General features: G+C 45.5%; 1 pseudogene across 1 annotated transcript; it reads right to left on the bottom strand.

The window, feature by feature from the left end:
• Window positions 1-1187: 1187 nt before the first annotated feature.
• LOC308428452 (cation-dependent mannose-6-phosphate receptor-like) lies at window positions 1188-1936 on the bottom strand (annotated as a pseudogene). The gene has a single exon. The product of its transcript is annotated as a cation-dependent mannose-6-phosphate receptor-like (transcript).
• Between the last annotated feature and the right edge of the window lie 13854 nt (window positions 1937-15790).

The following is a 15790-nucleotide window of genomic DNA, read 5'->3' as shown; positions in this document are numbered from 1 at the left end:
CACCCATCCCACTGACCCCGCCAGACCTCTAAACTCCCTAGGGCCTCCAGTCTCTTGAGGGTTAGGTTCATCTTCTCTGACTGAACCCAGACCCAAGAGTTCTCTGGTGTATGTGTGTTGGGGGCCTCATATCAGCTGGTGTATGACGTCTGATAGGTGATCTCAGGGGTCCAGGTTAATTGAAACTGCTGGTTCTCTTACAGGGTTGCCCTCCTCCTCAGCTTCCTTTAGATTTTCCCCAATTCAGTCACAGGGTCAACAGCTTCTGTTGATTGATTGGGTGATATTTATGCATTGGACTCTTTCAACTGCTTATTGGGTTTTTCAGAAGGCAATTGTAATAGGTCCCTTTTTGTGAGCACTCTATAATCTCAGTAATAGTGTCAGGCCTTGGGGCCTCCCCTTGAGCTGGGTCCCCTTTTTCTGCCCAGTTTCTTGTTCCATCTCATAAGAACCTAAAAATGGTGGCAGTAGTCACCAGATTCTAATGTTTGTCTGTAACATCAGGACAAGGTTGGCCATCAAAACTACCACAAGGTGACACACAGGGTCTGTTTACTTTAGAAAAGAACCATTTGATTAGGCATTTGGGTTACCTATGGATTTATAACCATAGCTTAGAGCCCAGTTCAAACTATCAAGTCACTTAAAGACCTATAAACAATGTGATGGCGCCTTAGAATCCTGTATTTGGGAAATTTCACATTCCCTCCCTCCTGTCCTAATCCCACACAAGGGACAATCAGGTGACTAATTCCCGGCTCAAAGCAAATGGGAGTATTTGGGCTACACTCAGATCCTCATGAGACTACTGTGGGGACAGGAACAACATGAGACAACCAAAGGTACAAGTAAGTAAGCTTTGCTTTTTAATGAGAGAATCCAGTGTGTCAACTTGTGGGAACCTTCACGGCCAGGGCTCATGCCTTTCTGCCTATTTAGCTGTCCTTGCTCTTCCTGGGGTGAAGGAGTGTGCCCCACAGGCCCTATGTCTGTCTGCCTTCAATGTACTTGTGCAGAGGAGAAACAATAGGAGCAAAGGGAGGGAGGTTAGGGTCAAATCAAAAGCCAACTGGAAAGCAAGAATATTAATGGAGAGGTGAGAGACAGGAGAGACTGCTTGAGAAGTCTGGCTGAGTATGCTTTGGTTTGGGGACTGAAGAGGTGGCTAGACGTTAAAAGTGCAATTACATTGGAAGCAAATGATCAACCCTTTCTTCTGACTCTTCCCCAAGCTGGTCATCCCGGACTCCTCGATATGCCGCAGGCACATTGCTGAGTTTGGAACCCACACAAAGTTACAAACATCAGCTACTAGGTTGCCAAGATCCTGCCAGAAGGCCTGATGAGGAAACTGCTCCATTCCCGTGGCCCCCACTACAAGTGGCTGGTATAAGAAACCCCCGATGATACAGACAGCAGCCAGTGATGCAAATATGACAAGTAAGATGGAGCCCACACTGAGGTATGAGACCTCTGGGGAACAGGCTAGACTGCTACCCATCTCAAAGAGGTAGAAGCAATCCTGGACTTTGCCTCGTTCCTCAGACACTGGGTTAAAATGACCTGCTAGTGTTTGTCGATTGCAGGAGATCATCACCACTGCCCAGCACTGCTCTCCGCCACAGTGGTTGTCATATTTGTCACCCCCTTTATATATCACCATGATCCAATGACTTCCATTGAGGATGTGAGTCTCGTTGATTCTCCCAACCATTGTCTCCTCATTACTTTTGTTGATCTGGACCAGGCCTGCCCCAGAGGAGGGGTTGCTAGCTTCCCAGCATACTCTGACTATGTAGCTATATGTCTGAGCCCTGGCCCGCAGTACTCTCAAAACAGGTCACAAGATTTCTATCTGCCAGGATTCTCTCACAGCCACAGCCAGGAGTAGCAACAACAGTTCGGTCCTCCAGCGGCCAGAGAAGGGAAACATCGTGTCACGGGAAAACCGAGCAACCGAACCTCAGAAGCTCCCAAGAATGTGTCTCTGGGATTAGGAGACGCGGCTGGAGATCCGGGGAGCAGGGGCGCAGAGGCGCAGACCCTAGACCCTTGATTCCTCACTGAAGCCAGCGCTCCCCTAGGCGCCGCGAGTCGCCCCTGATGGTCAATCTTGATGAAATTTAGAATCACCATTGGAAACAAACTTTTGGGCACACACACACAGAGACACACACACACACACACACACACACACACACACACGAGTTTCTAGATTAGATTAGCTAAGATGAGAAGACACACCCCAAATGTGCGAGGCACCACTTCACAGACTGAAATCCTGGACCATATAAAACAAAAGAGAAGTGGTCTGAGCATCTGCATTCACGAATGTCTTCTTCCTTGAAGAAGACCGATGTTCCTGTCACTGTGCCCTTCAGGACCAACATGGGCTGTGACCTTGAACTGTGAGCCGAAATAAACTCTCCCTTCCTTATGTCATTTTTTGCTGTGCATTTTACCTCAGCAAGAAAAGTAAGAATGCATTTAGTGTCTGGAAAGGCAGGCAGAACCAGAGAAGATAGGGGGACACTCCCAGTGAAAATGGACAGTTGTAGTAGCGAGATCATCAGGCAAATGTCTTGATGGACTTTTTCTGATTCCAGCCACTTGTATACTTGGGAATGCTTTTCTCTTCAATAAACTATCTCCATTTCTACTGGTATCACAGGGGCCAGGTCCAATCCTTTGTTCTAGGCTATGAGAATCTGTAAGTGTTGGTTGGTGGCTGCCACCTAGAGAACTACTCTTTGTTCCAAGCAAAACCTGACTAAAGGCCCCTGACCTATCTTTGTCTTTGTCTCAGAACATTTCTTTTTAGAGATTTTGCATTTGCAAGTGCTCAATAAACCTACAACCTGGGGATGCCTTCCTTCCTTTTGAGCTGCAGTCATCAGGAAGAAGGGCCATGTGTCCAGGCTGTGTAAGGGTCAGAACTTTCACAGTGATGGGTGTCATCTGGCAAACACAGGTGGCCCAGACACAGTGACTAAACTTCCAGGGTCTTTCTCCCTTTAACCTTCTCCATGGGATTGTTTAGATCAGAAGGGAGCAGGTTTTCTGCTGAGGGTCAGACAGTCAATACTTTTGACTTTGTGGGCTGTGCTCAACTGTGCCGAAGGAGTGTGACCATTTCAAAGCACGAGTACAGTGTTTAGTTGTAAAGGAAACCAGTTCTGTGATTTACTGCCAAGTGGATGGAACCGACCACCCCATATTAAGTCAAGTGAGAGGAACACAGTAAGGCTATAGCTACCATTTTCTCTCTGTATACATAATACAGAGAGACAGATAATGGGGTTTGTAATAGGGAAACTAAAAGGGAATGTTGGCTAGATAATAGGAGAGTGAAAACTGGAAATGGGGAAGACAAGGTGAGGAGGAGGGTGTGAAAAGGTTAGTTGGATTTTAATATGCACAACAGTTTAGATTTATGGATGGTAATGTGTTGCCCTTAATTTAGATGATTTTAATTATAGCTTTCTGGTACAAGTTCTTACACTTTTTTTGTTCAATACACCCCTTAATATTTTTATTTTTTGATACTCTTGCAAACAGGTTTGTTTCATTAATGTTGTTTTCAGATTGTTCGTGGCTAGTATGTAGAAAGGCAACCGAAAGATACCGGGAGATGGCTCAGTGTGTCAAATGCTTCCTGAGCAGGCATAAGAAACCGAGTCTGAAAAGAAGTATTCAACACCCAGAAGTAATGTGAAGTTTCTCATTTCAGAGCATAGAAATTCCCCTGTCAAAAAGGAGCAAAAGGTTTTCTTATGTCCGTCATCTAAGAAAACATACTCCTCATGGAGCCAAGCATCCACAGTGCAAACACTGCCTCTAAAAAAAGAGAGGCAACACTACAGAAACGTGGAGACTTCTTGCAACCTTCTCCAACAATTCTTCAATCCAAAGCAAAAAAGGTAATTGAAACAATGAGTTCCCCCCCCCCCAAAAAAGCCAAACAGAAATTATACAGACATGATATTTCCTCTCCCATCAATGTATCTGGCCAGGGGATTTTAATGGAACAGAGAGTAAAAGAAACTGGTCATCAGATTCTCAAATGACGGCTTCGAACACGAAAACAGCCAAACGGATTGCTTTGGGAGACTGTTTCAGTGTAAAGTTTATATTTACAGTCATTGTAAACTGTAAGTTCTAAAGTTTACTTATATAAATTATGATGTACTAAATGCCTCTGTATAGATTGGTGTCTTCTATATAATTTTAGTTCAATAAATGTATCAATAATATACCTGTGTACTTACAAAAAAAGAAAAAAGAAACTGAGTCTGGGTCTCCAATACCCACATAAACAGCTCATGTGGCAGTGTGCACCATTATCCCATCATTGAAACCACTGTCATCCACTGGGAAGGTGGACCCAGGTAGGTGCTGGGTACCAGATGGCAGACAGTGTAGCCAATCAGTGAGCTCCAGTTCAGAGGGAGAGCCTTTCCTTCTATAGGTCTCATTAGGTTTTCTACTTCTTGAGTCAGTTTGAATAATTTGGGTCATCAAGAATTTTGCTTACTTGTTTGTGGCTAAGGGGACCTCAACAGAGATGACCACTCAGACAGCGTATGGACAATTCAAAGTCTGTAGTCTAGCCAGCTGGGACTACACACAAGTGTTTGGGAACCTAGGTGTAGCCACAAGGGTCCAGATAATGGAGTTTAAGGGCAGAAATCTTGTTGAGGCATCTGGCTCAACAGCTGCTGAGGGGACTTTGAAGAGTAAGTGGTTTGAAGCGAGCAGTTTTATCAGAGCTAAGATAAACAGTGTACTGGCTGGTCTGTGTCAATGTGACAAGCTAGAGTCATTGGAAAGCAGCCTCAGTTGAGGAAAAGCTTCAATGAGATCCAGCTGTAGGACATTTTCTCAATTAGTCATCAATGCAGGAGGGACTAACCCATTGTGGGTGGTGCCATCCCTGGACTGGTGGTCCTGGGTTCTATAAGAAAGCAGGTTGAGCAAGCCATAGGAGCAATCCAGTAAGCAGCACCCCTCCATGACCTCTGCATTAGCGTCTGATCCCTGCCCTGTTTGATTTCCTGTCCTGGCTTCCTTCGGTGATGAACATTGTTCTAGAACTGTAAGCTGAATAAACCCTCTCCTCCCCAACTGGCTTCTGGTCATGGTGTTTGATGATGGCAATAGAGACCCCGACTAAGCCAGGTGAAGGGGGAGGACTCTGCACAAATAGGCAGCTAAGAAACAAACAAGCAGTTTTAACAACGGCTAAGATAAATTATCTAGGACATCCTGATCATGGGTTCCTAGAACAGAGTTGGGTAATTTTTCACAAGATTCTCCATTAAGGAGATGAGATTCTAGTCAGACCTGAAATGACCTCATCAGGAATACCAGACGGAGGGAACTTCACCCTCTAGCCAGGTCACATTGTGAACAGATACTGATTTTATCTGGATAATTTTATAATATGTATGCATACCAAATCAGATATCAAAAACATCTAATCTCAACATCATAAAAGAATATATTGCCAGATTAAGTGATAACTTTTAACTTTCTAAAGCCTAAAATAGACCAGTTCAAAGGTTGACAAAATACATGTATATTTCATATGGAGCCATGACTGGAAACCATGCAGAAATCTCTCTACACATGGGTCAGTCCTCTGGTGCCTTTCTGTTTTGTATTAGATTCATTCAGAGTGCAGTGTCAGTAAAAGTGAGGAGGAAAAATCTGCATCTCTTGGAGATTGTTTAATGAGAGCTCAAGGTCAGAAGATGAAGCTCATGATATAAACCACAGGCAAATCTTTTCCTATTTTTCCAGTGCTTTGTAAAACGACTCTAGCTGTAAATAAATTAACAGAGATTTGTTAGTGGCCATTTCCCCCACAACCCGGTACAAAGAGTAGCCAGACTGTATTGCAAGAATACTCCTTTTTAGTTTCTTTTTCACAGGGTGATAACCAAAGTCAGACCAATTAGGTAGGGCATACCCCAGAGACCTATTGCCAGGAATGGATCACTGTCATGCATTGAAGAGAAAGGGCTCTGAAATGGACCAGACAGAATCGATCAGAAGGGTACCTTTAAGTGACAGGCCAAGGGGTCCTGAACCAGCAATTGTGGGCAAAACAAGCAAGCAAACAAACCAATGAAACCTGAACAGAACACTAAGTGCTGTGAAGGCAGAGAAGAAACCACTGTAACCTGAGACCATAACCTACTCGATTCTTAGGTGCAGGTGATAGGCAGGTACGGGTGGAAAGGGGGAGTCTTCCAGGGGCAGGTATGGGTGGAAAGGGGGAGTCTTCCAGGGGCAGGTATGGGTGGAAAAGGGGAGTCTTCCAGGGAAACCACTGCTCATCTGTTAAGAGTTTCCCAGTCTAGAACTCTATGCTCCTCACTCTAGTCCAGCACTTTAGTGGCTGTATTGGAACAATGTGTGGGACTTTGTTCAGTCACTGCATTACTACAGCCACTAAAGTGCGGACTGAAACACTAAAGCTCATGCTGCCTGTTAGAAATGCCAACATTCGGGCTGGAGAGATGGCTCAGTGGTTAAGAGCACTGACTGCTCTTCCCGAGGTCCTAAGTTCAATTTTCAGCACATGGTGGCTCATAACCATCTGTAATGGGGATCCAATGCCCTCTTCTGCTGTGTCTAAAGACAATGACAGTGTACTTACATACATAAAATAAATAAATACATCTAAAAAAAGAGAGAGAAAGGAATGCTAGCATGCAGAACAGAAAGAGGATCTTAAAAAAAAAAAGCTCTTAGATTTATTCCTTTATGTATTTTTACATGTATGAGTCTTTATGTATTTTTACATGTATGAGTCTTTGCCTACATGCATGTATGTGTACCGTGTGCATGCCTGGTGCCTGCAGAGGTCAAGAGAGGGCATCAGATCCCCTGGGACTGAGATATGGATGGTTGTTAGCCACCATAGGAACTGAATCTAGCCTAATCTACATAGTAAGTTCTTTAACAGCCAGGGCTACATACTGAGATCCTGTCTCCAAAAAATAAATAAAAGGGGGGGAAGAAGGGAGGGAGGGAGGAGAATGGGAAGAGGAAGAAAGGAGGAAAGGAAAGAAGGAAGGAAGGAAGAAAGGGAAAAAAAAGGAAGGAAGGAAGCTAGCTGAGCAAAAGCTAGGGAACAAACCAGTAAGCAGTGTTCCCCATGGCCACTTCCTCCCACAAGTTGCTTTTATTTATGGCATTTATCCCAGAAAAAGAAAAAAGCTAGAACTAAAGATTTACGCACGTTATCTGCAAATACTACACCATTGTATGTAAATGACTTGAAAATCCATGGATATTGGTTTCCACAGGAAGCATGGAGTCATTTTCCCAAGAACACCCAGGGACAGCTCTCAACCTCCTATGAAGAGACACCGCTGTCATTCTCAAGACTCAGCTACAGCCCAGGTGATGGGAAGTGTGACACATGCAATCCATCACAGAGACAGAAATGAGCAGCCTACTGCCAGTCCTTCCTACAGTCTTCTACTAGAGGCTTTGGCCACCCAACTCCCAGAAGGATGAATGCAGCCAGCTCCTGTGGCTGGATTTATTATTATCACATGCATCATCATACTTTATGATATGATGATGAGTATGCACCAACCATCCATAACTCCAGGCCCAGGGCACGTGTAAGAGTTATCTTCCTGTCACTGTGTCAAATGCCTGAGATGGCATATGAGAAGGAAAGTCTGGTTTGAGTCATGGTCAGAGACTTCATGATCTCTAGGCTTTGTTGCATTTGAGCTTGCTGTGGAGCTAAACATGACGGGTGGGAACATTCTGTGGAACAAACTGCTTAACCTCATGCCAAGTGAGAGGGATTAGTGTAGAAGAGATGGGTAGAGAAGAGAGAAAGGGTCCCAATATCACCTTCAAAGGGATACTCTTAATGACTTGAATTTCTTCTACTAGGAGTAACTCATGGGCTGGGGACCATGTATTCAACACATGGGCTTGGTGGGACATTTCAAATCCAAACTATAGCAATATACCAGTTTAGAAGAAGAGTTATTTCAAATAGAAGTAAAATTTTAAAACAGCAAGTTAGTTCTGGAGCAAGTGGTATAGAACCTACCTAGCATGTATAAGGGAGGCCCTGTCATTGTCCCCAGCACCACCCAGCACCATTGTTAAAGGAGGGTGCTTGGACACCTTCTTTAACAACCCCTTGTTTCAAGTTACTTTCTACTGCTGTGAGAAAGAGCCACGCCTGTGGTGCTGTGAATGAGAATGGTCCCCATGGGCTCCTATATTGGAATAGTTGGTCTGAAGCCTATGCCATTCCTAGTCTTCTCCCTCTCTCCTTTGTGTTTGTGGACCACGATGTACACTCTTAGTTACAGTGCCAGCACCACACCTGCCTCCCTGTTGCCATGTTTCATCATGGATAGTCACATGAGCTCATCTGAAGCTGTAAGCCTATAATAAACTTTTCCTTCCATAAATTGCTTTGGTCATGTTGTCTTGTGACAGGAAGATAAAAGTAACTAAGATAACCCTATATACAATATATGTCCTCTACATAAATTATACACATTATGTCCTCTACACTGAAAACTGCTAGCAATCTTTCTGATTAGGACAGGAATCTGATGTAGAGAAACTTATATAAATAACTGTGTTAAGCCAGTGCTGTGATCCTCAAGGCTTCCCCACAGAATAAGCCACCCCACCCCTACTCTTTCTCTAAGTCAGCATGTATGTAGACCTTGCTTCTTTGTCTCTTCATTCCATGACCTGTGAACCTGTGCCATATAAACTCATTTTAGTAAATGTATGTGTAATTCAGAGGAGAAGGGGAGGGGGAAGGGTTGTGGGAGGGGGAGACTGGGAGGAGGGCAGTGAGCTCTATCTAAAGTGAATAAGCAATAAATAAATAAAATTTTTAAAATTTGCTTTTTGTACAATCATTTATCAGACACTTAGCTAGATATGTTAGACATATTCTCCCTTATTTTTCATGTCAATCCTCGGAGGTGGGGAATCAATGTCTCTATTTCATAAGCAAGTCGACAAAGAGTCAGAGATGTTAAGACATTTCCCCAAGTTTACACAGCTACTCAAGGAAGGATTTGGATGAGAGGCCTTGTCTGCCTCAGCCTCCCATGCATCTGGCCTGCGCTGATGCTACATTCGAGCATCTGTGAGAGTCTTCCCTTCAAAAGGGAACATGTTGTTACTCCCAAATCACAGGCTGAAATCTTAACTTCTCCTGTAAAGCTATTAAAGAGGAAATTCCAGGAGGAAGTGTGGTCATCGGGGTAGAGCCGCTGTACTCTATCATATGAGGTTGTGACCAAAGGCACGGCCATGCTGCCTGGGAGAGAGCCCTCACAAGAACCCGACCACGATGGCACACATGCTGATCTTGCACATCCAGCCTCCCAATCTGTGAACAACTCATTCCAGCTATTGTTTGAGCATCTCCAGTCTATGGCCCATGCTGTGCCAGCCCTGAGGGCACAGTTCACTCTGAATAAGACACATGGGAGGATAAGGCTGATGTCTTCAGACTAAAGATTGCTCTTTTCCCTTTGATAAAATCTGCATTTAACATTTACTTTACAACATTTAAATTAGATTTTGCCTGATGCACAAAATTATAAAATTATACCTAACAGGGAACCATGTGAAGTTTTAACATATTTATGTTGTTGAAGTGATTCATCTTCCTGTCTTCTTCAGTGCTAGGATTACAAGTGTGTTTCACCATACTCATGTACGTGTGTGTATGTGTGTGTGTGCTTGAGTGTGTGTGTGTGTGTGTGTGTGTGTGTGTGTGGTAGGCACATGCATGCATGTGAAGATATTGTGTGACACTATTCCTGAGGATGTATGAACACACATCTATTTGCCCCACATAAGGAGTCAAGGACAGACCAAATTAACACTATCACCAAAGGCAACCATGACAAAGCCAAGAGTTTAGTGAGTCAGTTACATGAGTAAGGGTGTGGGGTTGGTTACAGAAGCAGAGATGGCTCAAAGGCGGCTGTACTGCCAAGAAGCCCATCCAAGTGGGGGTGCAACTCCAGCTGCAGCCCTGGAACTCTTACAGGACTTACAGACTGATCAACAGGTGACAGGTTAGAGGCTCCAACAGTTGTTAATGGCTTCTATAACCTTGGGGGCCGATAGTGAGTCTTGTCACTGTTTCAGCTTCCTGGGTTGTTCAAATTCAAATACTTTCTGATTCTCATGAACCTCCCCTCTCCTTCCTTAAGGAAATGTTTCAGTTTGGAGGAAACTGCTATATACAGAGAGGACAGATAGCAACCTCACTTGTTCCGCAGACACCATGCCATCTATACTGTTTGTGGAGGCAAGGGCCTGTCACTGGTCTGGGGCTCACCAAGACTTGACTTGCTGGCCCATAGTCCATAGGCCCATAGTCTATAGGTCCATAGGCTCATTGGCCCAGGAATCCACCAGTTTCAGCATCACTAGTGCTGGGATTACAAACCTGTCCCACCATGCGGCTGTTGTACTTTATGGTGGGGGACCCCATTCTGCTCCTCCAGGGGGAGGTAGCTTCACACTGCAGGTCACAGGAAAGGCTGCTTCTGGTGTGCTCTGCCTGGCTCCCTTGAGTTCGGGCTGGGAGGTTGTGGGAACAAATTCCAGCAGGATGCCAGGCCTGTGAACTCTGGTGGGCCAATGCTCAGCGGGGTGCTGAGATTAAAGCCCTACCAGCAGGGTCATAAACCCCTGCCTGAATGTTAGAAAAGTGCAGAGCCTGAGATAAGGTTCTGGAATAGAACATTCAAGGAGGATAAAGGGCCATAAAGGAGCCAGGACCAAGGAGAAGGTTTCAACCTGTCTCTCTCCTTTGTTCCGTCCTTTTTAAAAAACCCCGGGGTCCAACCACTGGATTCCCATTTGTTTGCCTCTGAGACTGGCCATAGTTGTTTTTCTAATGCTACATGTGTGTGCAGGGGAGGGACTTAGGGCGTGGTTGATCTGGCTAGAATCTAAGTCACTCTCTCCTGTGGAGGTGGGGTTTGGGGCATGCATGGAGCCTTGCACATCTACCCCATTGTGGTGCGTCCAGGCAAAGCAGATCTACAATCGGGAGTACAGAAAACACCTACCAGTTGATGATCATCTGTATAACCATCTTTGGGGCTTCAACTGACGTCAATCTCTTGTATTTCCAACCTTTACCCTTCAGACCCACATGTAGCCTTTTGATGTTGGGGTCTCATGGTTGCAGCCCAGCACTGTGCTGATAGAGCTAGCTCTTTAGCATTTATCCGAGGTCTGCTTTTAGGTGGTGCTAGAGATGAAACCTGGGGCTTCACTCTGCTAAACAAGTACTCTGCTAAGTGAGCTACACCCAACCCCAAAGTTCACCCTTTTCTTCCTGCATATGTCCTTGTGTACGCATCAGCTATGGACTCAGGGGTACTCTGTCACGTGGAAATTGTGAACCATGCTGCAGTAAACCTTCAGGAGTGCAAACATGCTGAATGGGAATGCTGGCTTATACGTTTTCATCATTCAAGAGAACACCATGCTGTTTTCTATATAGGAAATCACTATTAAACTGAGAAAAGAAGGCCTTCCTGAGGAAACAGAGAAAAGACTAAACACTCAGGAGAATGAGATAGTTTGAGAGATTTGAGCATGTAGCCTATCAAAGGACAGTTAGGCTGATGGGAAGACGGCTCCATTTACATGTGCTTTCTCATACTGGACCCTGAGGCTAGTACCTCCTGGGCCTCAGCTCCCTAGCTGGCCAGGCTGACCCACGGGACTAACCTTATGCCCTAGTGCTCGGCTGCTGTGAGTCACATTCCTGAGCCCTCATTTTTTATCCATGAATTAGGCTTTCCTGGATCCTGAGGGGTGCCTAGCAGTCAGCCTGCTGGCGCAGGATAAAAGCTCAAAGGGAGAGTTCTTCCCCTGTCTGCTCTCTCAAACCAAGGGCAACGGCTTGTCAAAGGTGAGGAACATACTCCAAACTGGTCAGAAGGCCTACTGCCTAGAAGACCCCAGTGATAAACACATAGGTAGGGTAGAAGCTTTACATGTAAGAGACTTATAAAGCAGTAGAAATAATAAGTTTCTGTTCAGCCCTCAGTAAATACCCAATATGTTCTTGGAACAGTATCATTCCAAGAACGCCCACAATTGGTCATCCTCACTCGTATAAATAGGGAGGCAGTACTCATGCTCACCAAGACTTCACTGGAGGGACCTGCCTGGGACGAGTCCTGCTTGGCCACCATGGTAGGAGACTGATTTCATACACAGGGCTTCTTTTCGTCTTGAGTTGAGAATGGGTCTTTTCTTTAAGTATCTTTTATTTTCTTTTTTTTAGGTTCAAAAAATTTTATTTATTTATTTATTTATTTATTTATTATAAATAAGTACACCGTAGCTGCCTTCAGACACACCAGAAGAGGGCATCAGATCTCATTACAGATGATTGTGAGCCACCATGTGGTTTCTGGGAATTGAACTCAGGACTAGAAGAGCAGTCAGTACTCTTAACCTCTGAGCAATCTCTCCAGCCCAGGTATCTTTTCTATAAGGCAGAATCAGGGAATGAATGGTGCTTCCCACAGGAGGACTAGAGGAAGGAAGCAGGAGCTGGGGAAGAGCCACGTGAAGGTGGAAAAACTTAACGAAGGGACACTGGCCTCACCTCAGGGCAAATGTATTCTGTGAAACCCTCTTAAGACAGAGCTAGGGGTCAAAGAGTGGTGGGCGGTACCCTCCCTATCTCCACTCAGACTCTGTCTCTCATCTCCTCCCATGAGGCCTCGGGGTGAACTCAGGTAGCTGCAATAACCCTTCCCTGACCAAGATTCTGAAGACCCTTGACCCTCAGTTATGGAAAACAGGGCTCTCTTTCCAGAAACAGCTACTTAACAAAGGGGGACACTTCAGGGAACAATTCAGGGGACACTTCCAGTCTGCTTCACCCCAAACTGGTCAGGAAGGAGACCGCCTAGACATGCCCAGCAAAAGCTAGTTTCCTTTACCCTCCTGTGCCTGCAAGCATCAGGGGTATGTGGCTACTGTCTGCAGCAAGGGAGGCAGGGCAGGATAGGATGCAGGGGCCAGAGGGGACTTTGCAGCCTCTTCCTCAGGGGTGGTCCTCAGATAGGCTCCCAGTATCACCTATCTGGGAGCTTTGATCATAAGCCTGAAGACCCACTGAAGCAGATTCTTCAAGTGTGTTCTTTGTCAAGGTCTCCCTGAGTTCATGTGCTCATGAAAGTAGCAGCGGGCAGCCAGTGTGGAGCTCACATGGGAGAGAGGGAGAAATAACAGTCCTGTCTGCTGCCGAGCAACTTGATAACTCGGCACTTCATAAGCTCCACAGGTGCTCATCCTGGGAGGAGAAACAGAGGAGAGACAGCAACAGACAGACAGACAGACAGACATGCACACACACACACAGAGAGACAGACAGAGAGAGTGACGGGGGTGGGAGGAGAGCGAGGACAAGAGGAATTTGTGCCACTGGCAGAACACAGATAAAGAATGCATTATTTGCTTTACCCTGTCAAGTCTGGACTCTACCCCACACTGGCTCAGTCTTGTGTGTGCTTAGGCTGGGGTGTGTGCTCCCTGCAGCTCACTGTCTTTAGGATTCCGATCCAGTCCTGACTCCTTAATGCCTTTGTTCTGTGACTCAGTAAAGCAAGACTCTATACTTCCACGGCCATCTCAGCATGGGAGGATCCTCTTTCCACCGAGTGAAACAGATCCTGTCAACAGGCTGGGTGGGGAGACAAATAAATACAGAGGCCTGGAGTGAAAGACCATGGAATTAAAAAAAGAATAAAACAGGAAGAACAATGAATTTCAAGTGTTGGTGTGTAAAATACATTAAGGGTTTTATATAGGGTTTTTCTTCCTCTTTCTTCTGCTGTGTGTGTGTGTGTGTGTGTGGTGGGGTCTCTCCATGTAGTCTGCAGTCACTATGTAGATTAGGAAAGGATCAAACTCAAGTGAGCTTCCTGTCACTGCTTCCCAATTCTGGAAGGATTTACACATTTCTTTAGAGTTCTAAGTGCAATGACTGCACCGTAAAAGAAAAGAGCCCAAGAAACGTATCTCTATCAGGGTCACAAAATGCCTTCTTAGCCGGCTGTGGTTGCCCAACCTACTATCCCAGCACTTGGGAGGCTGGGGCAAGAGTATTGTCCTGAGTTCAAAGCTAGCCTGGGCTACACCATGAGTTTGTGGCAGCCTGGGCTTCATCTCTGTCTATGTCACAGGAATTGCAGCCCCCAGGCTGTTGTGTGGCCTTCAGAGTGTCATCTCAAGCAGCATATCCTGTAGATCCCTGGCATCTGCCTCTCTCCTCTCGCTTTACTTCAGCAGCGTTTGTCTTGTTTGGGTTCTGCTGTTTTATTGAGAGTCAGCTCTTTCTTGGGTGTTGCATGTTTTTCCATCCGCAGTGACTGAGCCTTGTCAGAAGTCTGTCTTCACCTCCGTGCTGTTCTTAGGGTTGTGTTAGAAGTGAAAATGTGAATTCCAAAAATTTGAGTGGTCTTAAGTTACACTTTCCAATTGCTCCATAGCCGCTGTCCCTATGGGAACATGGCTGGGCCTGCTCTCTTCAGTCTTCTTCTGTGTTCACATTCATCTTGTCTTGGGTTAAGTTGAATTTCCAAGTATTTGGTGATCCTTCTCTCTCTCTCTCTCTCTCTCTCTCTCTCTCTCTCTCTCTCTCTCTCTCTCTCTGTCTCTCTCTCTCTCTGTGTGTGTGTGCTTGTGTGTGTGCCTGCACGCATGCAAGAGTGTTGTCCCTTTATTGCTTTTGCTACTTTTCTATGACTTTATATTTTTATTGTTACACTGAACTTATTTCATATGCTATTTTCCAGATTTTGATACTTTCTTAGCTTTATTCATCTAGGCATTTAAACACCCAAATCTCTTTTCCCTTTAAAATACATTTTCTATAATCACTTAATGATTTTACTGTAAAATTTAACCTGTGAGTCTTTAAAGAAAAAATTTTAATCATCTTAATACAGAAAATAGCCTCCCGTCACACTTAAACAAGCACTTTCCCAGCACTATTTGAGAAGCATAGGAAGAGACGAACTGGAGTAGTGGAACACGAGAGAAACTCTGGGAGGTAGAGATGGCCTCCTCATGTGTAAGGGGGCAAGGAGGACCAGCACCTGGTACAACAGCCCCCAGGCACCCCAGAACAAGCCAGGACAGCGCAAAGGAGTCACTGCTGCAGAAAGCTCTACACTGCAGCTGGTGAAGAGGCTCCCAGCATGATCTCTCCTATACCCAGACTCACAGGCTGCGCCAGCCCAGTGAACTCTTCTACAAATGATCAGGGGTCACAGGAATGTCAAGCTGCATTGGGGTAGGTAGGCATTTCAGCTGCTGAGGGGCACAGGGGTTGTGGCAGGAGAGCTACTCCCAGTGCAGAGAATTGTCTTCAGAACGTGTTGCAAGAGTGACTCAAGGGGGCAGCCAGCTGTTTCCTCCTCTGTAGCTGACTACTTCCAACATGCTGCAGCACTATCTACTTAAAAGCCATTCTCCACATAGGCCCCCTTGTTGTGTTTATAAAAAGATAAAGAGAGTGAGGGGTGTGTTCCATGGAGGTGTGGTGAGGTATGGGGTTAGGGGGTGCCTTCACTGGCCCATGTTGAGGCTTCCCTTCCCCCTGAGGGACCAGCCACACGACGGTATAGTATAGAACAGTTTATTCAGGGTATAAGGTTAAGAAGGTAGTAGGGGAGGGGAGAGAGAGAAAGAGGGGGGAGAGAAGAGGAGTTGGGGCTGGCCA

This window comes from Micromys minutus, assembly GCF_963924665.1.
Source record: "Micromys minutus genome assembly, chromosome: 12".
NCBI lineage: Eukaryota > Metazoa > Chordata > Mammalia > Rodentia > Muridae > Micromys > Micromys minutus.
The sequence above is the reverse complement of the archived record's forward strand: the minus strand, read 5'-3'. Positions and strand labels throughout refer to the sequence as shown.